This window comes from Lissotriton vulgaris, chromosome 4_1, assembly GCF_964263255.1.
Source record: "Lissotriton vulgaris chromosome 4_1, aLisVul1.2, whole genome shotgun sequence".
NCBI lineage: Eukaryota > Metazoa > Chordata > Amphibia > Caudata > Salamandridae > Lissotriton > Lissotriton vulgaris.
In genome coordinates, this window is record NC_141691.1 from 812,677,868 (window position 1) to 812,705,025 (window position 27,158).

The following is a 27,158-nucleotide window of genomic DNA, read 5'->3' on the forward strand; positions in this document are numbered from 1 at the left end:
GAAGCCCCTAGCCATTTTACCCCCTTTCAAAGCTCCTTTAATCAGCAGTTGGAAGCATAAAGGGGCCACTGACCAGGTGATACCTTTATCAGTATAAACGAGTTGATCTAGCTCTTTAAAACCCACAGGGCAGTGAGAGGCTGTTTAAGACAAAAACACAAGCTAAGCTAAAGACATGAGTCTGGAATGTTTTACAAACAAACCTGCTCATTGGGCAAGGCATTGCACATGCTGATTGCGAGTACTGAGAATGATCTACCCGCAGCTGTTTTCATAATGACGTTGGGAGGGACAAATACGTGTTTACCAACTTATCTCAATGTCCTACCGCAACAATAGATGGATCAAATTTTAAGTACTCTCAGTGGTTGCTGGCATCTGCGGGAGAGGGGATCGGGGACGCATGCAAAATATTATTTTGTTTAAACTTACCTAACGCAACATCCTCGCTCCGGACCTCTAATTTGTAGGAACTGAAACCAGATGCTGGAACTCCCTTGCCCAATCCTGTGCAGCATGTGACCAGTGCCCTGATTGGAGGGAGCGGTTTCACTTGGCGCTTCAAAACGCACTGGAGGCCTGCACTTAATCTCAACCTATCTGTCTTAAAACAGGTGAGAGGTTTAAAGTGTGCATGTGTGGCTGGCTGTTGCAAGACGGCCGGCTAAAAAGACATGCGCACTTTAAACAGCGCATTAGGCAGCCCACTAGACAACCCACCCTCCTCCTTGCTGCTGTCATTCAGCAGCAGTCCCACCCCCATCCTGACACTCTGCTTGGACCGGAGGATAAAAAATAAAATGGTAATGAACTACCATATTATTTTTCATCTCTGGGGCTTGGGGGAATGAGATTTTTAGTGGAGCAAAGCTCCTACACTCCAACAAAGGAGCCACCCTTGAGTACTCTGGAGACATACTAAAAACGGATATGACTTTAAGTGCATGTCTTACACTCAACTCTAGCTGAAACGAGCAGCCAGGGTAGTTTACTGTGGAAGGATGAAATCTTTGTGGCCTTTAGTAAATCAATGGCTGCTCTTTCTGCATAATTTGGCATCACTTGCAACGTATTAGTGCACACTTTAGAAAACGTCTCAATAAAAGCATTATTGTAGTGGATGTTAGGACCAACAACCACTCGAAAGATGGTAGATCTATCATTCTATACATTGAGGGCCTCAAGAGAATTATTTCCTTCAGTGCCGTTTTCCAAATATATGTATGTATGGGGATTCATATAGAGCTATGGTATCTGCAAAGCAACAAAGCTCTGTGAAATCGTGGGGAGGGTAGAGGTGAGGACTACAGAGGAATGCAATGAGGGACACAATGCAGACCGAGCAAAGGAGATTATCACCTGGGGTCCATCACCGAAAGGTTGCACACGGATGAAGTCTTTGAAGAAGAGTATCTTCAGATCCTTCTTGAAGAGCAAGAGCTAGGGCGATTGCTGGGGCTGGTTGGGGAGGGAGTTCAGGATCCTAGAACCATAGCAGAGACGGTGTTGAATTTGGTCTTCTCCGTCCTTATTTTTTTGTCTCAAGCATGGTGAAGTAATGGAAACATAAACGAGGATATGAGACACACAAATGAGGTATAGCCCCCCCCCCCCTCCCCCCCCGCCACCACCTGTTGGTGCCTGGTTGGTTTAGTATTTTGTGTTATGAAAGGGGTCTCAGGCCACCTTCTCTAAGGCAACCCATGCTAACGGTCACATACGTGGCCTTGTATCAAGAAATACATTGTCTTGCATGGATGAATTCATATTCTCACTTTACTCCGTGTCAGCCCAGTTTCTAGAGGCTTGCATTTTAGATATTAATTTGTATATAAGAAAAGAGCATGAGCGTATAATTGAAGGGAAACGGCCTTAACACGGGCTTAGCCACGCGTGCCGTTTCTCCGCAAGCTGAATGGCCCTTGCCTTACTCGCGCATATGCCATAACCACGCATATGCGTAGTTAAAGCAGTGTGTGGTCTAGATGCTGGAATGGGTGGGCCAGAAGAGGAAGGATCGGGAGAGGACGCGCGGTCAGGTAAGTGGGGCTGGTTTTTGGGGGTAGTTTTTCGGGGTGAGGGTAGTTTTTCGGGTGAGGGTAGTTTTTCGGGCTCATGGGGTTGGTCAGGGTTCCTTATAGGGCAGGGGGCCGAGGAGTAGGGCTCAGGGCAGGGGGATGGGGTAGGTTTTGGGAGTAGGGGTCAGTTTTAGGCCTCAAGGTTGAGCCCTGGGATCGGGGTAGTTGTTAGGTTGTGGAGACAGATTTTAGGCCTCAGGGCGGGGAAAATGGACAGTTCTCAGGGCTGGGGGCAGTTTTGGGCCTCAGCTCAGGCTAAGGGGAGGGTGGGTCAGGGTAGTTCGTGGGGAGTCTGGGCAATTTTTAGGGCTGGTGGGGGAAAAGGGACAGTTTTCAGGGCTGGGGGCAGGGGAGTGATCTTTACCACACGTCCCTTTCCGAGTCATGTCTTTACCACGAAATTGTATGGTAAAGGCATGCACATTGATGCTGTGGTTGGAACCGCGTGGTTCACGCATGTATTGTTGTGGCATGCGTTGTGCCACCATACAACCAGAATTGAATCTTCAAGTCCCGTTGGAGCCCTTCTACCGGAACCTACGATCTCCGCTCCCACCTTGGCCACTGAGATACGCACCTCATCTTTTCACTGTTCAAATGCTAATTCGACACCCTGAAGAACTCGGTGGTCGAAGTAGGGGGGATCTGAGGGGCACGGCATACCCTTACTTTTTTAATTTTAGGAAAACAGTTCACCTACTTCTTGTCAAAAGTCAGCTGTCCTGTGACGGTTAATTCCAGGACCTGAAAATCTTCAGCCAAAGTGTCATTCAGGTAGCGTCCTGAGCTGTGAAACCCAGAGGGGAGGACAGAAAAGCAAGTCTTCTTGACAGGGTGCCTGATTACCTGAAAGAAGTGTAAATGTTCCAAATGCTGAATCTGCAAATGTAAAGGGTGGCTGGAAATCGGTTTTGGCTTTAAGTGATGGAATCCCTTGAAACTTCCTGGTGATACACATGTATTCATTTTGAGAAGTACTTTAAGGGGGCTACCTGCTAAGATGTGAAGTGTGTTTTGTTAAAAGACAGTAACCATAAAAAAATTGCTTCCTGATGACACACATTTATTATTTTTGAGGGGTATGGTAAGGGGGTTACATTTTAAGCTGTGAATTGTGTGCTTTTAATAGACAATTATAAAAAATAACAAAAATACACTATGTACACCCTGCAAAAAATCTAAATTTTGTTAACACTTTTTAATCTTAAACCTTTATGCACATTCTGTAGCAGCCTATCTTATACTGTGTGTAATGCAAGTTTGAAATAATGTCTTGCATGTTCACAGGGCTTTCTGTCACAGACTGGGACCCTGTAGCACTAAACATACGCAAGTCACTATTCCCCATTGCACCAACCAGGATTTGGTGCAGTGCATTAACTAATAGAGGTTTCATATTGTAAGATAGTGTATTTCCCACTGATTAACATATTAATTTTCATGTAAGCTGCGTGTTATTTTATATGTAGTTATCAGAAGGTGAAAGACTGAACAAAGGTAGAGAATATTTTTTTATTTTTTTTTCCACGCCCACACTCACTCACCCCACCCCTTGCCCCGCCCCCTTACATGTAGCATCACAGTTCCCATACTTTTTTTTTACTGCACTTCCACCACTGAAAGAACTGTAGTGGTGCTCAGTTGGTGCACGTTACTCCTGCTTCTGTAGGAGATTGCCTGGTTTTTCGGTGGTTGCAGGTTTCCTGTAACGCTGAAGCATGAAATTGCATCCCAGGATGCCATTATGTGATCGCAGTAAATAATTAAGGAGATCCAGGAGCCACCGCACTTGGCATGCCTGTCGACAATTTATGTGGAATAACGTTTGCAGTAATGGTAACATATGGTCTTCTGGGCTTGATTTACTGCAAGTTCATTTGCTGTCTTTCCATCTATTCAGAATGTGATGAATTGCAAAGCATGCCAACTTCACATCTTTGCATATTACCTGGAGCTTGCTGTTTGCTTATTTTTTTTGTTTGGATTTTTTCCATGTTTTTAATCAGATGAGAGTGCGTGATTAGATTTGTAGATGTGACTAAATTTGTAACCAGGGAAGGTCACACTGACACATGTCCTCTGCTGCCACGTATTCGGCTCTCAGGGTTTCTTCCTGCATTTCGATTCTGGTGACATCCTGCAGGGCTGGCAACACACATGTATCCGGAAAATCCTAGTATGAAATATGAATCCTTATCTGCGCTAGTGTTTGTGAGAAAAACAGCTGTTTCTGGGGAGAAGATGTTTTTATTCCAGGGATACTGTTTTGCTTTGATTGCTAGAAATCTAGTCCCAGCGGACTTGATGTGCTTTCGCCCATGGGCCAGTTTTTGTTTTTTACAGTGATAGTAGCCATCTCATCCCACTGCCCACAGATATGGTTTATCAGAACAGGACAGTATGTCTTAAAATAGAAGTTTTGGATGCGTGTCAGCATTTCAGCATGATTAACAGCCCCACTTTGGAGAGCAAGTGGATACTATCAACGAGTAACAAGTATTAGAAGATTTCTTGTGGTTGGAGGTCCCACTGCCTATCACCAATGTCGGCAATGTTTGCAATTTGGTTTTGCTTCTGAGGTTGGTGACAGCGTGACTTAGAGCATAATGGCTGTCAGGGGAAAGTCTCATAAAATGAATAACACTCCTCTCTCCTAAGGTTGTAGTAGGGACAGGAAGAAGGTGATGAGGGAAGAGAAACAAGAGTACATTAGAAGAGGTGTGTGCATCAAACAATTAGCTTTTAAGCCATAATCTTTATTCTGAGCCTGTCCCCACAACGCGTCAACATAAAAAACTAAATAGCTGAGATTCAGTCAATAATTTTCAGAACTGCAATTATCGATGATCTTTAAAAAAACACAGGTGTTGCCCCCCAAAACACAGGTGTTGCCCCCCAACTTGTACTTTGCTCATGCCCTCCCACATCACATGCCTTTTGGGATTTCAGTTCTTAAGACCTCACCAACGTCATTGTCATTAGGCATTGTGACAATCAAGCACATCACATTTGTACATCCCTAATACACAAAAACTGCACACATACCGGTTAATCTATGTGATTACCAGTGCACACGTTTACGGGACCACTGCGCAACCTTGTTCTCTTTTGTTACCAAACTGCCCTCCATTCCTACATTTGACTACCCTTGTCCTGCGTGTCTTCCGCTGGTTCCCATTTCTTGCTTCAGCACTTCCTCCAGGAAGATGAAAAGGTTGTTACGCAAGGAGAGGAAATGGGGACGGTAGTCCTAATCAGTGGTTGAAACATAACGTAACCAAAGGCCATATTCTTGTCAGGAATCTCTGTCGTGGAAGTTTGATTTCAGCATTTTTATGCAGAGTATGTGTATATCTGTGTTCAGGATTTTTGATAAAGGTGTTTACGTACAAGCGCATGTCTGAAATGGATACAAGTAGCAAATACTATCCCTCCACTATCCAACTAACAGACTAACGTGTCTACTTCTCAAATTAATTTCATGTTTCTCTATATTAATTCCCCATTAATCCTGTTTGAGTTACGGAGTAGTGTGCTATGCACCACCAAAATGAGCTTCGACACCTCATAAGGGGTAGCAAGTGCTAAATAAATGCAAACCCTTCCCTCCGCTATCCTTTTTCAATCCAAATAACAAACTCACATGTCCACCGCTCAAATTGAAATTCATATCTCCCCATACTAATTCACCATTAATCCTCTTTGGGTTCCAGTGTAGCTTGGTGCTCGCGGAAAAAGCCCTTTAACACCTCGTCAGGGTCGTAAGCACTATAAAGATGCAATTAATGTAGATAGATAGATAGATCCGCTGGTCACTTTCAGCATTATTAAAGGGCGAGGACATGTGGGAAGGTCCATGCCAACGATGAATGTGGGAAAACGACCAGCATTTCAGGAGAGCACACATTGCATACCTTAATAGCACGAGTACATGTAAGCAAAGAAGGTATGACCCGCCTGAAATCAACCATTACAAATTCCCTTCAGATGTGGGTCTTTAGGAGGCAGTGCGACTATAATGGAAGGCCTGCTGAACATTCAAGTCCTTTCGCATGAATCCCCAGAAAGTGGACCTGCATGTAAATCACCAGACAGCACTTACTTTGTTCACAGATCGAATGCAGGCAATACTTGTGTCAGTAGTTGTACTTTAAAAACTGTGAGGGAATGTTAATGTACCAGATGACATTTAGATTGTCTACAGTGAATATAATGCAAATGAAGTTCAGAGGAAAGGCAAAAAAATTATTGCAATATAATACTGAAGCACTGTAGATGGATAAAAGGGCCAGAGCAAAATATTCTTTTCGCCAGCAAATCTCATGTCAATGCCGGCATTTTGATCAACAAATTTTTATAAATTTTATAATAAGACAGCAAGCACCGCCTGCATCCAACCAGCCATCTCTGCCCCTCTTGCCTGCATTCTGCAGCACATACAGAAATAGGAAAAAACCTCAATGGATTGTTTTGGTGCGGGAAGGTCCCCCTTCCTGTGCAAAAACAATCCTGTCTTCAACTGTGGCACCATGGTGCATGGGTGCCTGCATTGGCGCTAGGCAGCACTTAGCGCACCAGTGCAAGGAGAGGCCAGGACTGTGTCATATAATGTTACATATGGTGCATTGCCACCCTCTCCCCGTCACACATCCCAGCACAGCATTCCTAGGATTGCTAAGCCTCTGATTTGTGCCCCTCTGTGCTAGTTTTTATGGGTCTCTATCTGCTCTTCAAGTATTACCTGGTGGGCCTGGTGAGTCTGGTCTCAAGCATCGCAGCCTTCTTTAAATTCTCGTCCCGGTCCACTGTGCATCCCTCCAGTTTTCATACTCTCTCCGGCCCCTTCCAGTGTTTGCTGTAGTGAAACAATTCTGTGCCTGAAGGATTCCAACTCCTTCTCAAAGTCTTTGACCTGTACAAACTGTTTGTGGAGTGAAGCAGTTCCTTTTTCCCTGCGTCATGGCACTGTTATTCCTCATCTTTTTTTAGCAGCATCCTCAGTGTTACCTGCAGCAAAAAGTGCTGGGAAACGAGTTATCATTTACTTGCGTTGGTCTCTGATTTGTTTCCACCAGCCCTTTCGGTCCTACATCACTGCTAAGGATCTTCTGTTTACTGCTGCCATTGTCGCAGTGGCGGCTCCTCCACTAAGGCGGAGGAGCGTCGCCTGTGCCGGCCGGTACTGCATTGTCGTAACATTGTGTTGAAAGATTCTCAGTAGCTAGTTTGTGGTTTTGAAGAGGAAGATCAGTCCTTGGATATTGTGACATCCTCACCTCAGCCTCTGGATTCACTTTTATGCCGCTCGTTTTAAGGCTTAGTTTCCCTCACATGCCTACGCCAGCGGTGATGACTATGGGGCAGGGGGTACACAGCCTACAATCCAACCTTGAAGGTAAAGGATTACCACCAGGTAATTTCAGATAAGTTATTTTCTGCCCACCCTCCACCCATAGCTTAACTTTTGATGCAGATCTGACTAGGCCCTGAGAGAGTAATTGGCAAAAAGATGGCTTACGGCTGGTGAATATCTTCCAGACAGGACAACGTTAAATTATTAGGGTGCATTGGCTGTTGTACGTTATACTTGCCCTGTTTTATGCATAACTTCAAATACTTTTTGGAGCACTGTTGATTGATACGGATATAGTTTTCTTGTGGAGTTGGCTCTGGCCTTTATCAAGGGAGCAGGCCTTTAATGACCAGTAGAGCCCTCTACAGAGGGCTCTAAGGTTATTAGAACATTCCGCCTCGAGAGGGCAGAATGTTCTAATTAGCAAAAACAAACGCCTTTCGGAGCCCAAGGGGGTTTAAATCTGCCGGGCTCCGAGAGGCCTTTGTTCACAGCAACAGCTGTGATCAAACATTGGAATTCTCGAGCTCCGGGCTTCTACCAGCCATTAGAAGCCCGGAGGACTCCATTGTTTTCAATGGAGCTCCCAACATTCCAATGTTCTATTACAGTTTTCATCACCTGCCCACCATCCCAGTCGCATCCCACCCTTCAAGGAAATGTAGTCATACTTGGTGTTGCCTTTACCAGTGAACACGGCCTGTGCTAATGGCAGGGTTGGTATCAGTAATACCAGTGGAAAGGGGTTGCGATGCCTTCGTCAGAAGACCTGTGGTCATCCTCCCAGAGGAATGTATCTAAAATGTGAGGGTTGTGGAGCATTAGTCAGGCAGCGACCTATCCGGCTGGTACACCACATGTTCTCCTAGCACAATATTGCTGCTTAGGTCAGTTATTTTGTGTTTGATGCGCCTCCTGTGATTACTCACATTTGTTGAATGGAAGCAGTGAGGTTATTCTGAGATGGTCATTTATCCTGCTTCCTTAAATTGCATCGGCAGGTTTCCATGAGATCTGTTTCTGCTTAAAGAGGTCTCTCTCTCTCTCTCTGCCTCTGCATGAAGTTCTCCGGCCCTTCCCATTAGCGAGCGGGAGCCAAGGTTCAGCTGAGGTTGCGCTTTGGAAATTGTGCCTGATCCAACTAATGCTGAGGGATCATTTTGGCCAAACTGCAAGCACTAAATTGGTTTTGGAAGATTATGTTTAATGGAAGTTGACCAGCGATTGAAATATCCTCGGCTGATACTGCTACCTGTTGGGTTTGAAAGCGACCAGTGTGAGGTGTTTTCTGGGCAGTAATAGGGCTGTGCAGTGCCAGCAGGCCTCGCTGAGTCAGCAAACCTTTTCACTGAAGCGGAGACTGTCACAGGCAGCTAACCCGCCAATTTGCTGCAGCTCGTGATTGCGGAATGTGCTCCCTGTTCATTTCTTTAAAGCTGCTTGTGATTTTACACTTCTTAGACAACTTCAGACCTGGGATTTACAGTCAGGCTGCACATGAAGAAAGGTCTCACAAGGAATCGAGCTTTCCACGCGTGGGATCCTTATTAGATGCTATTGTGGTGCTTGCGGCTACATATTTCAAATAAAAATTGTATGACTCCTCAAGTCATATGGAGAGGGATTCGCCAATTTCCCATTTTAGGTTTTTGTTCTTTGGTACCAATTTTAGCTGTATCCCATGCAGTGCTTAGCATTAAAATTCCACAACCCAAATGTATTTCCTGAGATATTTGAACAAAAGAAGCTGCTTTTAATGTTTGAATCTCAAACTTAATACATCACCAACACTGTTTTCCTCTCTACCGAGCAAGTAGCCCTTTCCTTTATTCTGTACGCTCATAACAATGTCATTTTTTCACCTTTAATCAGCCAACCTTAGGTTGTTGGAATGATAAAGGTAATTGTCTCACGACACCCAGGCTGTTGGGATCCCTGGCAGGGAATAACCCTCTTAAATAAAGCTGCAACCAGTGCTTAATTGGAGCTGGTGGTTCCCGTTGCTCGGCATCAGCACTTAATTGTCAAAACAGGAGCTTTTAGCGGGAACTCGACCCAAATGTATTGGAGCGCTTTTCATAAGCACCAGTTAAGGACACATTCATTCAGGAAGATCTCATGATTCGCTGAGAATCACAGAATGTTGAGCCTCCGCCAAGACTCGAACTTGGTTCCCCAGCTCCAAAGTCAGCAGCTCGGCCTTTACGCCACATCCTCTCCCCACTTGTAGGGTTTCATGGTTAGTGGTTGCTTCTGTTTTAGGCGGTGCTAATGGGAGCAATGGGCTGGTGCAAGCTGCCTCCTGATGAGAGCCTCAGCTCTTATGTTTTCACTAATTAACCACTAGCTGCAACTCCACATAGTCTATCTACCACGGTGGGCTAAGCATTGAGAGAGTGGCGGTGTTAGCCACGAGGTGAAATGTCCTCAAGTCAGTTTTGTCATTGACATACGTGTTCTAGTAGTTTATCATTTACTCCTATAATGAATACTGAATGACAAACCATGGAAAATGAACAAAAAAATCTACTTCAGATTGCCATCAAAAGAATAACATTTCAGAAGAATATATAATCCGTGTTTTTCTGAGGTTATGTTTCAGATGCAGTTGGCACTTTGCCTTTAGCATGAAAATAAAAAAATTGGGTTCATACAACAGCGTAGCCCAACATTTAGTGTTTATGCACAGTCTGCTAGCACAGCACGGGTCTAAATCCATTTTGGAGCATTTGAAAGTTATGTCCGCAACTCAGAAATACAGCGCTAAAAGTGGGTTCTTATACTCGTCCAATTTTGTGCTTTTTTCCCCTACTTCATCATGGTTTTTACATTTAGCTGTGTTAGTGTCAAGCATGTCAGAAACCTAAGATCAGAGTAGAGCGAGTTATGTACTCAGAACTGTTCTAAGTCGTTTGTCAGCAGTGACTGCTCATTTGTAGGTTAAATAAACAGTTTCGCCAGGATCTTTTGACATTTGACTTAGCACTGTGTGGCTTCTTGCTATATTGTGTTTGCTGCCTGTGTTGACCCAGTCATGTGAAGGACCGTGGCACCCAAGTCACAGGTATTTTTGCCTTTGCTTACATCCTGGAAAATTAAGAAAGTGTCCGAGGAACCATTGATCTTATGTAGGGTTTGCTAGTAATAAGGGCTTTTCTGGAAAAAAACATTGGCTACCTAAAGATTTTGAGAAATTACGTGGCAAGCACGGACGTTTGAGGTTACAGGGCAGTTTGCGAATTGTGACATGTACACAGTGCTTAATTTGTAAATAATAAATAAGTGGCAGGGCTCTTGTCAGGCGGCCACCGCAGCTTGCACCACACATTGCCCCACACATTGCCCCTGCCATGCTGCCAATGATAGAAACAACACAACTACAAACCATCACACGTCTGAAACGGTGACAATTCTGACTATTTCAGGCCCCCAAAGCTATAACAATGGCTTGGGTGGCAGGTAATAGTCATTTTTAAAGTATATTGAAGTCATAATAACTGTTGTTGTTCGGGTCATTTCTAACTTAGTCAGACAGCGCCATCTTGTGGCAAATTGTCACATGCACCAGTGCTTAATTTGAGCCTTGCAAACCACCGGCTCAAATTAAGCAGTGCATGTACACACACATAAAAGCACAGGAGAGGATAGTGAAGGCAGCAGACCAGTCCGTTCTTGGTAGGGGCAGAAGGAAGTCAGTGCTCTCTTATTTCTGTTGGTACTCAGTGGGTGGAAAATAAGAAATTAATGGTTTATCAGGTGAGGACATGTAGTAAACTTAGGAAGCATCTAATGTATACTAATAAACAATATGCATTTTAAACAAGGTTTTCTAGGTTGACCTGGTAAGACTTTGTTCAGCATTCAATCTCTTGGGTTACGTCAGACACTTCTAATGATAAGAATGGTCTTTATTCACAGTGCTAATGCACAGCTCTGTCTGAGGCTGCAGCATAGGGAAAACACTGCAATGTGTGGACATTTGTTTTGTGTTAGTAAAAATTAGAGGTAATTGTGTGCTCTACATTCTTGTAAAAGGCTTTAATTGCCTGATTTAAAACAACTGATTAAGAAAAAAGATCATTAACTTATGCAAGACAGATGTGGCTACAATATGGAATCTGTCTCTTGCCACTGGCTCGTTGCCTGATGAACAAATTGGTCGACTAATTGACGCAGTTTTGGAAACTTGCAGAGCTTCTGGGCAACGTTGTAGTGCTTCAGCTGTACGTAGTTAGAGACGCATTATAAGTATTGTAGGTGCTTCTACATTGACAAGCCCCAGTAGTGTCAACAGAATTCAAATAGTGGCAGTATAGAACATTTCGTATTAGAAGGTGGTTACGTGCAACCCATCCACCCTCGTAAGATCACACACTCATGACAAAATACCCCAAAAGACCTTATGCCGCATGTGGGAGAAGCTTTGTTTAGAGCCAGGAGATGATGTGAAAACAGGGCTCCAGACTAATTGTTTGCCAATGGGGCCTCTGGCTCTCAAGATAAATGTATAGGCGCAGGCGCCACCGTTAGTTTTTTTATTGTCACCAATTTCAAATAAGTGGGAATTAAAAAAAAATGTGCCAATAATTGCAAAATAGTTTGATATTTCACAAAGCAAAAGAGATGTGTGTACACATCTTTGTTGCCTTGCTTTGCCGTTTCCTTGGCTGAATGTTGGTGACTTGACACCCCAGTTCCCTCTTTGCTTTAGGCACATCTGACCAAATCTGAATTACCCCACCTGCACTCCTGTGTGTGCCTCCACTGCCCTCTCTTGCTTTCTGTTGCACTACTCAGCTACACTTGCTCGCTTTCCCACATGCTTTCTCGCCGTCATCACTTGCCCTCCCTCGCCATCCTCACTTGCCCTCCCTCGCCATCCTCACTTGCCCTCCCTCACCATCCTCACTTGCCCTCCCTAACCATCCTCACTTTCCCTCTCTAACCATCCTCACTTGCCCTCTCTCGCCATCCTCACTTGCCCTCTCCCTCTATCCTCACTTGCCCTCTCTGGCCATCCTCACTTGCCCTCCCTAACCATCCTCACTTGCCCTCCCTAACCATCCTCACTTGCCCTCCCTAACCATCCTCACTTGCCCTCTCTCGCCATCCTCACTTGCCCTCTCCCTCGCCATCCTCACTTGCCCCCCCCTTGCCATCCTCACTTGCCCTCCCTCGCCATCCTCACTTGCCCTCTCTCGCCATCCTCACTTGCCCTCCCTCGCCATCCTCACTTGCCCTCCCTCGCCATCCTCACTTGCCCTCCCTCGCCATCCTCACTTGCCCTCCCTCGCCATCCTCACTTGCACTCTCTCGCCATCCTCACTTGCCCTCTCTCGCCATCCTCGCTTGCCCTCTCCCGCTATCCTCACTTGCCCTCCCTCGCCATCCTCACTTGCCCTCCCTCGCCATCCTCACTTGCCCTCCCTCGCCATCCTCACTTGCCCTCTCTCGCCATCCTCACTTGCCCTCTCTCGCCATCCTCACTTGCCCTCTCTCGCCATCCTCACTTGCCCTCTCTCGCCATCCTCACTTGCCCTCACTCGCCATCCTCACTTGCCCTCTCTCGCCATCCTCACTCACCCCAGCCTGCTCTCTCGTCAACCCCGCCTGCTCTCGTCAACCCCGCCTGCTCTCGTCAACCCCGCCTGCTCTCGTCAACCCCGCCTGTTCTCTCCACCCCCACCTGCTCTCTCGCCGCCCCCACCTGCTCTCTCGCCGCCCCCACCTGCTCTCTCACCGCCCCGCCTGCTCTCGCCGCCCCGTGCACTCCCCCGCCACCCCCATGTGCACTCTCCCGCCACCCCCATGTGCACTCTCCCGCCACCCCCATGTGCACTCTCCCGCCACCCCCACATGCGCTTTCCCACCAGACTCGAGGTGCGCTCTCCAGCCAGCCCCATGTGCCCCATGTGCGCTCTCGCCAGCCCCACGTGCGCTCTCGCCAGCCCCACGTGCGCTCTCGCCAGCCCCACGTGCGCTCTCGCCAGCCCCACGTGCGCTCTCGCCACCCCCACGTGCACTCTAGCCACCCCCACGTGCACTCTAGCCACCCCCACGTGCACTCTAGCCTCCCCCACGTGCACTCTAGCCATCCCAAAGTGCACTCTAGCCATCCCAAAGTGCACTCTCGTCACCTCCATGTGCTCTCTTGCCATCCCCACGTGCGCTCTCTCTTGCCATCCCCATGTGCTCGCTCTCCCCACATGCTTACTCCGTGCTCACTTTCTCCATCCCCACCTGTTCTATCACATCTCCACCTCCTCTCACCATCCACACCTGCCCTCTCTCGACATCCCATCTACATTCTCTACTTCATGATCCTCATCTTCCCTCTCTTGCCAACCCCATCTGCCCTTTTTTGCCCTCCCCACTTCCACTGCAAACCAGTACTTAATTTGAGCAAGTGGGCACTTAATTGTCAGCACCAGAGCTTATCACAGTCTGCCACAAGGTGGTGCTGTCTGGCTATTTTACATATGAGCATAACAAGAGCTGTTTATTATTTCAACATACATTAACATTGACTGATACCTGCCACCCAAGCCATTCTTATAGCTTTGGGGGCTTGGAATAGTATGAATTGTCACACCTGCAAAAGTGTGATGGTTAATAGTTGTGTTGGTACTGTCACTGGCAGCGCTGGCTGGGAGAATAGATGATGCAAGCTGCAGTGGCCCCCTGACGAGAGCCCTGGCACTTATGTTTTCACAAATTATGCCCTGCCATACCTATTGCCCTCTCTTCCACCACTTTCCAGTAATCACCTCACAGATCCCATTTTACCTTCCTTGCCTGGCAGCACTTGATGTGTCTCCTTCTAAGCCCACTCTTACCTTCACCTTGTACCCTCCCTCACCCACCACCTAACCATCCACTATCAACCCCTCTATGTCTCCTCTCGCCCCGCCATCTATCTCCTCTCTGCCACAACAGACCTTCCTCTCGCTCAGTCCCCTCCCGCCACTTGTCCTGTCACATGCCTGCCCTGTCCACCGCTCCCTTCTCATTCTGCTCATGCCTGCCCTGTTACCCTCACATCGTCACCCACGTCTCTATTACCACACCACTCACTGGCTCATCCCTTTTAATGTCCTCACTTCCTCTTGTCTACCGCCTCTCGCTTCCCCTTGCCCAACCTCTCTCACTTCCTACCTACTCTTTTAGCCAGCCGCCCATCTGTCCTTGCCTAGACTGCCACCTACTGTTGTCCAAATACCGGCCTGTCATCTCTTGCTCCCCATCCGCGATCCACTTTGCGATTTGCAAGACACCTCGCCTTCTGATCCTTGCAGCCCGTTATTACCCCTTTCCCACTCCTCACCCCCTTTAATCACCAGTCCACACTATTTCACTTGCCCCCAACACTATGTCCTACCCTTTTGCTTCCTTTTCAATAGATTATTGTTCTCTTCAGGACTGTCCAACCACCATGCACCATTTGTCACTCGGCACTCAACCTCTCTGGCCTTCCTTACCAGCCCTCTTGCTGATCCTCCCCTTCCCTCTCTCTGACCCCTAGTAGTTCTCTCTACCACCTTGCTCCCGCTTAACCCCCAACACTCCTTCTCACTTTACACCTGCCATCTCTGGCTCCCTTGCCTGCATTCTGCAGCACTCACAGAAATAGGAAAAAGCCTCAATGGATTGTTTTGGTGCGGGAAGGTCCCCCTTCCTACACAAAAACAAACCAGTCTTCAACTGTGGCACCATGGTGCATGGGTGCCTGCATGGCGCTAGGCAGCACTTAGCGCGCCAGTGCAAGGAGAGGACAGGACTGTGTCATATAATGTTACATATGGTGCATTGCCACCCTCTACCCGTCACACAGCCCAGCACAGCATTCCTAGGATTGCTAAGCCTCTGATTTGTGCCCCTCTGTGCTAGTTTTCATGGGTCTCTATCTGCTCTTCAAATATTGCCTGGGGGACCTGGTGAGTCTGGTATCCAGCATTGCCGGATTATTTAATTTATCGTCCCGGTCCACTGTGCATCTCTCCAGGTTTCATACCCTCTCCTGCCCCTTCCAGTGTTTGCGGTAGTGACAAATTCTGTGCCTGAAGGATTCCAGCTTCTTCTCAACGTCTTTTACCACACCTTTGATGGTACTCTCTTTAAAATCGCTGTACAAACCGTTAATGGACTGAAGCAGTCTCTTTTCCCCGTGTCATTGCAGATTCCTTCATTTGGTGGGCAGCGATTTCACACCTTTTTGCCTTGGATGTCGGGCTCTAAAGATTGAAGAAATCCTCCTTGTCTTTCTTTTTCTCCGTCATATTGACAGTAGTTTGGTGTCTTAATCTGCCCAATTTGCCCTCCACTTCATAAAAGGTTAGAGTGGGTTATAAACAGAACTCTCATCTAGTTTCCAAAGGGACGGCCAGATGAGTGGGCGTTCCAACAGTGGCGATGGCTTCCTGCACCAACCTAGAAGGAAAACAGGCAGGGCTGGACTGGGAACCCATAGCAGCCCTGGCAATTTTGTAGAACCAGCACTTACCCCTCCCCAGGGAGGGGGAGCACTGCAAAACCGGCCCCTGGTAAAAAAAAAAAAAGACGGCCCCCACAGCTGCAGAACTGTCCCCCACCCTTCCAACCTCCCGGCAAAATACATGATGCCCGCTCCAGCCTGAAAACAGGCCACCTCTATTCAGTTGTCTGGGAATGCCAGACCTTTGCAAGCATGTTCCCTCACCCCACCATCCTCCTCCTACAAGTCTATGGTTCGAGCGCCACCATTTTAGTTATGCCATGGTACTGGATGGATTCTAGCTGGTGCTGAAGCTCTTCACCACTCTCCTTCCTCACTCGGTGAGCAGCGGCTCCAAGCTCTCTCTGTTGGCCTGGCAGTGCACCCACCTCTGGCTGCTCAGTCGTCAGCTAGGAAACCAGGCGGTGGGTCCTCTTCCTTCCAAGACCCCGCTGTAGTCAACATTTGATTTTATTAGAAAACGTTTCTCCATTATCTGATCAGATCTCACTGTTCACGATGGGCCTTCGAGTTCGGGAAGGGCCAGGCAGGCTAGGGAACGGGGACCTACACAAGAACAGCAAAGATGATCTCGGGCCAAAGTTTTTACATTACTAAGCGATTGTTGTGGATGGACAATAGTTAAGCCCACTTTGTGGGCAAAACGTTTCAAACTGGATTATTGATCACACTACGAAGATCTTATTTTCTTATTGGATCATTCATGTTGGGTACAAACATCAGCTGTGCACAAGCCCATGTTCATATTCTGCTACCGTTGTAAGCGAGAATTGAACAATTTGTGAACAGTTTAGCCATGACCAGCAGCATGGAACTGCTGACGTGTTTCTTTGTGGGTTTCTGTTAATCTGTCTAAATTGGCCTGCCAGTAAAGTCTGTGTTTGGCATTCTCTTTTGTAAAAGGTCTTACCATCCTAATCCTTACAAAACAGAGTTCAAGGATCTGGTGGGAAGCTGTTTCATGGTTAATAGGAATCTCGAATTGTTGTTTTTACCTTTCATAATGTAATAACAATGTTACTGCATTTAGGTTATTTTCTGGAAAAAATTGTAGCAGTGTGTGAACGGTAGTCATGTACATTTTTACATACCAGCCGGTAAACAACACCTAAAGGAGGCTGCACAACTCTGCACAAAAGGGCAGTACAAATTGAGAAAGAGTAGACGATTCACTTGCTGGAGACTGGAATGCCATTTAATGGTTGGGTCCAGAAAAAACACATGATGAAAAATAGCTACATTTTATTTTGGGAGCGACTATAAGTGGAATCAGTCTGACTTATCATCAGAACTTTTTCTTCAGATTTATCAGCTGTATCAGTGAGGCTGAAGTTCATTTTGTGGGATGTTTAGGGCAGTATGCACATTGATGTTTGCTGTACAACGGTAACAAATGGTTAATTTGTAAGTTGTATTTAGGACATAGGGATGCAGGGATAAAAGTAAGATGATGTGTCCTGGGCATGTAGTCTGATGAAAAGTATTATTTGTTTAGTTGAAGGCCAGGCAGTTGTGGCCTATGGTTAGTATTTGAGCAACAGTGGTCCAGGGAAGAAGGATTTTTTGTAAACAATAAATATAGACTCAGTCGTAGCTATATTGAAATGACATGTCCAGCCGGACAGAGGTCTAATATTTATTTAGGACAAATGAAAATGAATATTTTTCACAACAATACACAAAGTGGGCCACAAGCCTGTGATCTACTGAACCTAAGAGAAGGGTTTACAACAGGGAAAGCGACATACAAAGGGCTTTAGGCAAAGCTTTATGGTTTCTTGTGCCTATTCAGATGAACAGTGTTAGGAAGGGCAACAAATCGCATCATGCACCTCTACAATTTAGGTGCACACAACGTTTCAATTGTATCAGGTGTCTTAAGTGTCGATGGCGTTTCGATCCGACTTATAATTTGCGGATCATCATCAGGACATTTGATATTGTGCCTAATACGTAAGAAAGCCTCAATTGCCAGGGGTGTGGTAGAATGATTCTCAACTCACCCTGTCAGTTGCTGAGACGTCCGGTAAATAATTGCCTGCCGGCAATTAAGGATGCGGTAGCATGTAGCTACCCCATGTCGGTGCGAGTAATGTCGTATTACTAGGAGGACGACTATGGTTAGTAGGCGGCATTCCCTCGATACTAACGAATACGGTGTTTTGTGCATCGCCTTGAGTCCTGTTAAAATATAACTTCTAGTGTTACTCAGCGGGGACAGTTCATATTGCATAATTATTGCTACATAGGTTAAGCCCTTTTCCTGAAGGCCAGTGTTAAAATGAAATTGTGTGAGATTCATGAAGGTCGGCTTCAGCCACTAGGATTCACACTCTCATCGTTCGTTCAACCTGTTTCCAGGCTAGATTTCTCCATGTGTACTTTCTCTGACTGATGAAGTGAAGGTTTGGTTGTTTTAAGGCTCCCCTCTTCAAATGATTTTAAAGGATGTGCTGCTAATTTTATCCCTGCAGAAACGCTTAGCCAAGATAAACATTTTGGTGCCAGTCTGCCATGGCTCCAGCTGCACATGGTAGCCTGACAAATGAGTTGTTCAGGGCCCTTTCTAATGGCCCTTCCAGGTCTAGGAAGTGTATTTACATTCCTTCAGAAATCATTACCTGTGAGTGGCCAGTGCTTGTTCAGTTTTATAAGGCTACTGAAACTGAGTTTTACACACAGTGTCATTTCTTTGCGATAGCCTGGTTGGGAAAGATGTGGATAACAATGACTGGATCTGATTTAGTCACTTGTGGTATTTTAAATGGTGCTTGCTCGGGTTCTACTTTATCCGAGTGATTAAGGAAGCACAGAACACAATACAACAATTGACGCAGCTGGCAAAGTATAAACCCACAAGACCACAGAAAACGCTATTAAGCAAACGCAAGTGTTGACACACAGTTAAAATCCAAGATAATGCTGAGTTTAGATAGCAAAATATATGGAGCAGTTAATCTTGAAAACAAGAATGTAATGTTCTCTGTACAGGCTTTATTTAGTTTGTGATCCTTGCCGTGCCCTTCTTGGACAAAGGTGAGTTTGAGCTACAGCTGCTTGGGGTAAGTGTCAGGCGGCCATATACTGTCATGATTGATGAAGACCCCAATGTACTTAGCACCCTGGTTGGCTCTCTCAAGGACTTTTGTGTCTCCTGTATTGGTTTATGGGTTAAGCTACCATTTGTTATTAAAGCCATAAGATGGAGGCTGGGAATCAGATATCCGCTTTTACACAGGCTTTGGCCTTGCAGAGGGAAGACCTGCTTTATTGTAGGCCTCTAGGTATGCTAACTTTTGTACCATCCCATCCAGAAACTTCAGCTCCAACCTGATTGAAGACAGCCCTGTATGTCTCTTCGGAACTTCCATACAGTGCTCTAGAGCCGCTCAAAAACCTTAGATCAGCTTATCACGTCAGAACTTGGTGTATTTCGTCATGTATTGCAAAATATTTCACCCAAAAAAGTTAGTCTGATGGGAAAATTTTCATTCTGAGGTAGCACCACAAGCGACGATGTTATATCTGTTAAACAATATGCCTACATCAATTACAGATTTGTTTTGATCTATCCCAGTCTCTCCCAGGTGATACTACCTCATCAGAACTTTAGGACTTCCATTCCATACTGACTGAAACAGAATAAGATTGTATAGATATCAAGTGAAATCATATCTAACAGCCCAAAACTTTTTTCTGGCCCTAGATTCATGCACCGCCAAACTGTTGAATTATATCAGGCTATCATTACACTGATGTTCCCAATGTATTTAAATACATCCGTTACGTCAACGTTCTCTTCCAGAAATTAAAGCACGCTAATACAACCTTACTTTAAAAATGTATCGGTAGAGAGGTCCTAGCAAACTTAGGCCAATTTCATGCTTGCGGTGTATTGCAAACTTTTTTGAAACATTGGCCATCTCATAACTCTCCACTCAACTTGAAACAGCCTCCTTGACAATCACTAGTCTCAATACAGATGGCAAAGGAGTATCAAAATCACCCAAATGGATAGTGGGAAAGAACCATTCTAGGTTAGGACTGTAGCTTTGTCATCTTTAATTTAACCACTGTATTTGACATGGTCAACGACACTATTCTTCCAATCTCACTTGAGAACTTTTGTGGAATTGAGTTACCAGTGGAGCAGGTCAATTCCTTCTCAGCCATGTTTAGCAGCTGAAAATAGATCTCTTTTTTGTCCAAACCAAGACAGAATTCCGGTTATTGCCTGAAGAAATATGATTACATCACCCCCGGCCTTGTAGAACTCCATTGGCTCCACTTGCTGACTGGAACCATCTGCAAAACAATTTACGTCATTACAAAGCCATCACGACCAACACCCTAGCTTATCTTGCAGACCATCTATCTATTTCCGGTGGTTCTCCGCACAGCTGCAGCCCGAACACCATTCAACTACAGACATTTCAATGTATTTTCTACCTGTATCCCTTCTTTATGTTAACCTCTCATCTAACCCCTCTTCTTTCGTTCCTCCTTCCTGTACCTCCGTCTTTTCATCTTGCCTGTTTCTTTTACTACTCCCTGTCTGTGTAGTTCTGGCAGGAGAATATTTACTGTGATGGGCAGTGTTTTTTTAAGCATTTTCAAAATCCCGATTTCTGACCTGTTATTTATAAGCGTATACTAAAAGGCGAATAGACTTAATATTGCGAACTATTTCAGAATTACATGAGTTGTTAAGTCTCATTAGGATTTCTTAAAACATCGGTCATTTGATATCAGGTAAGGTGCTTTATTTACTTGGTCTACAGTCATGCAGTTTTCAAGGTAAAAAGGTGTTCCTGTTTTTGTCTGTTTGTCAGAATTGAGATGTATTAGCCTGTCGCTATCTGGTGGTTCATTTCCATATTGTTTTTTGTTCAAAACGAGGTACAGCCAATCTTCTATTGACTGCTGGCCACAATAAAGCCATTACTTGAAGAGTACTTTTGTACCTGTCCAAGTGAACAATGTACTGATGCTTCCACGTCACCCAACCAGGTGCCTATGGATGGCTTCTCAGAAAAAGTTGTGTGCCTCTCCCATCAAGTTGCAGGCAATTTGGGGAAAGGTCCTTGCATACTCTGTGGATCTCTGTACCCCTACTTCTTTGCCTTGAAGCAGACATTAGGACAGGGGCCACTAACACCCGAGGACCTCAAGCTAATGCATTGAAACTAGTTTGGCTTCTCTTTGTGCAGTTTAGAAGCAATTGTCTAATTCATGGGTGCTTTACAAATTCATTTTTGGTATTGGTGCTCTAACGAGCTTTACAAAAATGTTTATGGGATGGTTTTGGGCCTTACTGTTGCGGTATTTTAGCTAGCAATCATCCCCCCCCCCAAAAAATTTTAAATAAGGTATTAAATTCAATAGGTACTTTCAAATGTACAAAAGGAAAATATACAGAGTTATACTTGTTAAATTGCAGCTAAGTACCCTCGTCTCCTCGCATTAATGAGGTACATCACTATTCCATTAAAGACATTGATTGTGAAGGGTGGCTCTTAGTGGCTCTTCCACCGGGAAGGTCAAGTTATTTTAATTGATCGGCCACCAAACTGATTGATTGAAATCGATGGTGGGGACATACCACTGAGCTGCTGTTGAGCCTTCTGTTTGCCATTGAGAGGACAAAAGCTAACAATTTACCAAGTCTTGAGGTACGCAAATTGACTTCGGGATAATGTATCCTTTTGGGGCCTCAGCCAGCTTCCTCTAGCTATGCTGGTTTCATATATTTATTGTTCTGATAATTACCCATGGGATCGCCGCCACTATGGCTGAAACATTGACTTTTTCAAGTGCATTACATATCAGTTGCCTATTGAAGGGTCATGAAAAGAAAGTATTTCTGTTATACAAAACCATAACCTGACCATTTGTTTTCATACTCTTGTGCTTTTAAGTATATATCACACAGCATGAGCAGAAAAAAGTAATGTAACCTTTATATCTCCATGAGAAGGAAATTCTACACCACTGTCGTGTTAAAATATTATTATTGTAATTCTAAATTCAATATGACTTCTTTACGCTAACAGTCACTCTTACTGTGAGTATTTTGATTATTTCAACGTATACATTCTTCTTGGGTGTTAAAAAAATAAGATTATCTCCAAGTAAACCACTGTTTTTGATGAACCTATCAATAAAAAAAGGAAATTGTACTGGACTGAGAATTGACTGTTACTTTTTCAATGCGCACCGAATAATAATGGTGTAATCATTGCAGCAAATGGTAAGGCTCAACTGAGCTGAAATGAGTTCGTGGAGTTGTAACGTTTTATATACAGTCACTGTATAGAGGAGTAAGAATACACAATCTGCCATGTTCATGCTGTCCTGTCTTGTCTGTCTCCAGTCTTTTGAGCAGTAACGGCTGGTTTCTTCTTGGAAGGAAACGGGGCAGAGTGGTGGGGGGTGGGGGGAGGGGGCAGGTGGACGACACAAATAAACAAAAAGAAAATAATTTACCTGCCTGATCGCTGCATCACGCTCTTCTAAGCTCCTCTCCACTGGAGGCACATGCTCCCAGACTCCACTGCGGCCAATCCTGATACTGCTTTCTTGCTGCTGGTGCAACATGAAAGCAGCGTCAGGATTGGTGTGAGCGCTTTGAATTTACGCTGCCAGTTAGACTGGGAGTTTGTGCCTGAAGTCTCTAAGCCGACAACGCAGCGCGTGTTGGAGACTGTTTCAATGCACATGTTGGCTTGGCCCCCCTGAGACAGTCGGCAAAACCCACATGCGCACTGATACCACTGCAAAACTCTTCCTCTTGTGCAAAACACTTCCTCTTGTGCCTACTCACCCCCGGTATGGCCCCGCCCCCAAAACTCAACCACTAGAAAAAATAATATAATGATAATAAACCTGGTTTAATATAGTTTTATTTTTCATGTTTTAAGGCTGCTGGAAAGGGGGGAGGGCTTGGGGGTGCTGTTCCTCCGACATAGCGGAGGAAATGCCGATGCTTTTAAGGCACTTGTTATCTTACTTCAGCTCTTTGTCATCATGCACGCTCGCTAATGGAATTTTGCCACATTCTCTTCTTTGTCGATTATCGAAGAGGACATGTTCTTTTCCTTTAGAATTCAGATCAATTATCAATGAGGACTGTAATACTGTTTGACTTGATCAAGTGGTATTTCAGAAACCTCATTTATTTGTGACGGTCGTAAAAATAGAGGGCACAATTTGCAAAAATCAGAAGCATCTAAAATGAACATGCCTATGTAAGAAGTCCAATTTGTGCCAAGAAATTCCACTATCTGATTTGCAGAATCAAGAATAGTGGAATTTTCTAAATAGTAACCGCTCTTAGAAAGGGAGGAAATCCCCTTTGAAAAATTTACATTTGGGGAATTTTCAATTTGGGAATCCTACTGGAGACACCTGTAAACGTGCAAGTTTGGTGGTTTATTGCAGTAATAAATGAGTAAAGGTAAAGGAGCAACTGTCCAATCCATCAGTAGTCTCCAGCCAAAGTCCTGGAAAAATGTGCCATTCCATACACACACCACAGTGTCTACACAAACCAAAGCCCTGCAGTAACCTGCGTTGCGTTCTGATGCTCCCGCCAACCACATTCCGTCTAATAAATTCAGTATATTTGGCTGTTCTGGCGGTAACCACGGTTTCATTGCAAAATAGCTCATCTGAGTGGAGACTTTGGTCCCTGCTTTAAGGAACTCCATTTGTTAATTAGCATGAAAAGTACAGTAACCATTTTGGCAGTATAGACTTCTACCTACGTGTGCCTAGTGAAAGACGTTTGTTTCTTGCAGACAGCAGACTGGATGAATCCTGACTGCTCTCTGTGAGCTATTTCTTCAAAGTGTGTTAGGTCGCAAGTATGATTTTTAAATTTAACTGCAAACATAGTGTATCCGTCTTTTGTCGTGCAGAGCCTGCGGGTGATTGATCTTAAACTCACAGCTTGAAAAGGCGCAGCAACAGCTTTCTTTTTCGTTGCTGGATACCGAGGGCTTTAAGTGTCTTCAGGAAGGCCTTTTGTTTCCAATGCATATCATATAACCGAGTAGGCTGAAAAATTGTCTAGCAGACGCGAGAAAGAATTTTCAATTCTATTAAGGACACGGAGGCGAGGATTATGCTTCTCTAATCTTTACTGACAATAACAGCAGCCAATAAAACTTTAAACTGGCATGACCCCGGAAGGACAACCCCCTCCACTGGTCTGCACCAATCACTGTCTAGTCCCATACATAACAGTCTCTGAAAACAGGAAACCTCCTCTTTCTTTGCGATTTCTCCATCAATCCAAACCAAGACTGGAACCCAACGTGATAACTCTCGCATCCAGTTCCGAAGGGAATCCACTTCTCCTCATAAAAGGCACAACAATTCAGCTCGCAGGTTGTTCTTCTCGAGTCTGCTTATGCTGATCACCTGAAACGAAAATATACGCCATAATGGCCATTCCAACACTTGGGAATACAACAAGCCATAAACATCATTCGGGTGGGTAAGATACATCACATTTCCAAACAATAATGCAAGAATACATCTCTGCTAGCCTGGGTGGGATAATCCTCGCCTCCGTGTCCTTAATAGAATTGAAAATTCTTTGTCGAGTCTGCTAGACATTTTTTCATTCTATGTCAATCCACGGAGGCTCTGATTATGCTAGTTTAAAGTTTCTCCACCACCACCGAGGCCACATCCACAATAGGTTTATGATAAAACGTTTTAAAAGTGGAGTCAGATGACCAATCTGCCGCAGTCATGATATCCTGAAGCCGAGAACCGGCATCAAAGGATTTTGAGGCCATAGCCCCTCTAACAGAATGTGCTCCAAATTTGGACGTATCAATACCCGCTAGACTCAGCAACCAGGAAACCCACCTGGCCAGAGTCGCTGTGGCGACTGGGCGGAAAGGTCTCTGCAATGAAATCAACAATTGACCAAAATCATTCCTAAATTCCCTAGTACAATCCTCATATACTTTTTAACACTTTACCACACATAATTTACTGTGGTGAGGAAATGCAGGGTAGGAAATACATTTGAATGTGTTTTAGTTCGCTTTGAAATAGTAAAGGAAACTCCGATAGGAGTGAATACTCTACCTGCCAAATCCAATGCTCGAATGTCCGATACTCGCCTGCATGAAATCAAACAGAGTAAAATCGTAAGTTTCGCTGAGTTGTTTCCGAGACAGACCCTCAATAGCCGGCCAAGCCGATAAAAAACGCAAGACCACTGAAACGTCCCAAAGTTCAGTATACTTGGGTTGAGGGGGATTCACTAAACGGATCCCCCTGACTACCTTACACACCAGGGGATGTTCCCCGACCGGTTTGCCATCTACATGCGGATGTCCCGCCGAAATAGCTGACCAAAAATTATTCACCAATCTATATGCCATGCCCGACCGCACCAGTTCTGACAAATTCACTATCATATGGATATCGGATCCCATCGGATCTCCATCGTTCGTTACACCAACCAACCCATCGTCTCCAAGATGACACATAGCGCTTGTGAGTGGAAGGTGCCCATGCCTGTGACAAGAAAAAGAGTGTCCTGTGAAACTCCCGGGCACTTGCCAACGGCGCCGGAAAGTCTCCATGCCATGAGGGACAACTGATCCTGTTGAACCAACGGGTGGTGAAGACCCACCGGGTCCGTAAGAAGGTCTGGAAATGATGAGATTCGCACTGGTGATGCACACGCGAGACTCATTGCGACTGGAAACCACGCTTGTGCTCTCCAACACTGGGAGATCAAGATCACCTCCGCCTTCTGCCGCCGAACTTGAGCCAGAACTCTCGGGATCATGATAAACGGAGGAAACGCATATAGAATGCCCGTCGTCCATGACTGAAGAAAGGCGTCCGAGCTGATCGCCAAGGGATCCGGACCCCAACTGTAAAACTGGCGCACCTGAGAGCCTGGTATATATTCCGCCATCACCGAGATTCGGTGTGTTAGGCAATAATGCCAGAAGTCCTTGGAAATCTCCGCCAGGAGGCGTGATCTGGTGCTGCCGAGGCGATTTATATACCGTACCGTGGACACATTGTCCATACGTAGGAGCATGCAGCAGGACACTTTCTGCGGAGACAGAGTGCGAATCGCGAAGGAACCCGCCAGGAGTTCCAGGCAATTGATGTGGAGGTTGAACTCTTCGCAGGACCAACGACCCCCCCGTCTCCACCGAGCCGCAACGGGCTCCCCAGCCCCGCCGGCTGGCATGCGACTCTATCACCACCTCCGGGGTGGCCGCAAAAATGGCTCTGCCATTCCAGGCATCCATATGCTCTAACCACCAGTTCATCTCCGTACGAGCCTCTACCGAAAGGGAAACCTGCTGGGCATAAGTCAAACCCTTGCGCAGATGCAACGCTTTTAACCGTTGCAGGGCCCTGTAGTGCAATGGGCTCGGGAAAATCGCCTGGATGGACGAGACCAACAGGCCACCAGGCGCGCAAAGGTCCTCAAGGAAATTGTCGGAGAGACAAGCGCTCTCCTCAATTCCTTATTGACCGCCACCCTCTTCTTGAGAGGTAAGAGTAATTGAGCCTTCACCGAGTCGACCTGTAAGCCCAGGAACTCCATTACTTGAGCAGGGATCAAAATGGACTTCTGTAGATTCAGTAGGAAACCCAATTCCTGAAGTAGGTAAATCGTTCACGAAAGATGAAGCGAGACTATTTCCGGAGAATGACCCAAGATCAGGATGTCGTTGAGATAAATAATCAGTCTTACGCCCCTTTCTCTTAACCACTGGACTATCGGTTTCATCAGTTTGGTGAAACACCAGGGAGCGGACGAGAGGCCAAAGGGCATGGCGGCAAACTCAAACCACCGGTTGCGCCACTGAAATTTTAGAAACCGTTGATGCTGAGGGAAAATGGGGACCGCCAGATAAGCGTCTTTCAAGTCCAGACACACCATCCAATCCTGTTCCAACAGGATGTCACGCAGTAAGTGTATCCCTTCCATTTTGAAGTGCCAATACACAACCCAGGCGTTGAAGTCCCCAAGGTTTAAAACAAGCCGAAAACCCTGATCTTTTTTGGGAACCACGAAGACGGTGCTCACAAAGCCCTGAGCGTGTGGGGAAGTCTCCACCACCGCTCCTTTCTGGATCAATACATGCACCTCTGCGTCGATGAAACTCTGTTCTGGTAGGGAAAAATGCAGGGAAGCGGGTGCCTGACGCTGCGCGGGGGAGGCATAAAACTCAATGTGATA

The 27,158-nt window shown here is 45.6% G+C and overlaps 1 protein-coding gene across 1 annotated transcript in view; it reads left to right on the forward strand.

The window, feature by feature from the left end:
* Positions 1 to 27,158, forward strand: part of CDKAL1 (CDKAL1 threonylcarbamoyladenosine tRNA methylthiotransferase) — a 2,392,744-nt gene that overhangs the window by 1,186,349 nt on the left and 1,179,237 nt on the right. The gene's annotated exons all lie outside the window — the stretch shown is intronic.